General features: G+C 39.6%; 1 pseudogene; it reads right to left on the reverse strand.

Annotated features, from left to right (window-relative positions):
- Positions 1-1282: 1282 nt before the first annotated feature.
- Positions 1283-1800, reverse strand: LOC147456424 (uncharacterized; annotated as a pseudogene).
- Between the last annotated feature and the right edge of the window lie 251 nt (positions 1801-2051).

Raw genomic sequence — 2051 nt, forward strand, 5'->3', positions numbered from 1 at the left:
GAAGGCCGCAATTGAGAATGAGAGAAATATGAGGACTGCGTTCTGTCAACGGTAAACGCAAGAAGGATGCTCAAGGAACGTCCAAAGATGTGAGAGACGTCACCCAAAAAGGCAGGGTAAAGGAGACGTTAATAATAAAAGAGTCCTCAAAATAGAGTGGCGTGAAACGCAAGATTGACGGCCACAATACGAATAGAAAAAAGATAAATTTTCTCGAAAAAGTTAACGCCAAAATTAGAAAACCGATCACGGACGCTTCACGAAGAAGTAGGACGAAGAAAGCTGCGTCAAGCTCAATTGCAGTAAAAACAGCATAATTTTCTGTTGCGAACTCCGATTGATGCAAACCTAAAACTCAAATCGAAGAGCTCGAGGAGACGAACAAGTTTTAGATGAAAAGTGCCATTGCGCTATGCTCCATCGCGCTTTTTCCGTTTCTCGAAATTTTGAGCAGAACACCCCCAAAAATTGAGATGAAGTTCAGGGTGTGATCAACAACAAAATGTAATCAACGTTTAGATTGATTAGCAATAAACACCACACAAAACACTAATCTTATTCTTCTTAACACAAAACAACCACAGTTAACAAGAATCAACGCTCAAAAAAATAAAATTTGTAGCAATTTTGAATCTTACGTGCGAATCGCATACACATACTATTTTGTCACCATGAATTGAATCGGCGCGTGATCGTTACCGCTCTGATACCATGTTGAGATGTAGAGAGAAAGAGAGAGAGAGAGACGAGACAAGAGACACACCATATACGCTCCCAAAGACTGATTCATATTGAGGACAAGATACAAATATATAGGTGAGACCAAGTTGAGTAGAGTGAGCCATATATAGCTCCAACACCCATAGTGACGTCTGAGATTAAAAATTTTTTGTGGCAGGGCATTCTTCCCTACCACCCATCAACCATATTGAATGTTTCATTGGTCAATTTATCTTTGAGAAAAAGTACAAAGGTAAATATAGACCCAAACTAGTCAGCCACAAGATATAATCATTAACTCCATCATCCATAGTACGTATTGTTTGTAAAATAAAGATACAAAAATGACAAGCATGAATTGATGGAAGTAAATAAATGACAATGGTACACATCAGCAAAATCACTTGATTGTTAATCATTGCAAATGTAATAGATACAAACCATTGTCATTATTTAAAAAATATACATGGTTTTCAAAAATACATAGTTACATGGTCTCATGATACATAAGCTAGGACAAAAAGAAACTAATGCTATCTAGCTATGGCTAAACTGACGTTGTCTAATCAGACGTCTCATCGCGTCCAAGCGGCGTATCTGTCGGATTCTACAAAAAAAAACAATAAGATAGCTTTTTGTAAGTATAATTAAACATATAGTGAGCGACATTTATAAAACAATACAATAAATAGAAAAGAATAAACCCTAATACTAACCATGCTGCCGCGGAAGTCAGGATGTCTATAGGGGCGTTTAAGCCTTTCCTCCCTGCGTACTCACGCTCGTACGGAGTGGGATCACGTCCTGTAAACGACCACTGTCAAAACATACAAAGAATCCATTATGTTAGAATTTCAAATCCCATAAACCCTAAACTATCGAACATAGATGCGAAAACACTTACAAAATCGACCTCAAATGATGTCCACCTACCGCTTCCTAAGTGGTGTGAGCTCGTTGCCTCTACTCGCGCTCTGGCTGCCTCCTTTTGTTGCTTCCACTTGTCGGGATTCTCGTGCGCTTCTTTCTTCGCATGCTTCCAATCTTCTTTGGCCAGCCAATCTGGTCTATTCCATCCATGCTTGATTGCTTTTTGCACTTTGGAATGCTTGCAGTATTCACGCATTCGAACCTTCATCACATCTTCATTGAAGGGGTCATTCCTTGTTGGAACCGGAAACTCGTCATGAAGCATGCTGATGACTCTGTCTTTTAATTCTTTCGGTATTTCACTCCAGGTGTTTAGTATGTAGTGTCTAAACACCTGAGAGCAAAGACCCGCATGCGCGAAATCACCTTCTTGCCATCATCATCCAAGATGATGCCGCCGC

Source organism: Adiantum capillus-veneris, chromosome 6, assembly GCF_014529385.1.
Source record: "Adiantum capillus-veneris isolate H3 chromosome 6, ASM1452938v2, whole genome shotgun sequence".
Lineage (NCBI taxonomy): Eukaryota > Viridiplantae > Streptophyta > Polypodiopsida > Polypodiales > Pteridaceae > Adiantum > Adiantum capillus-veneris.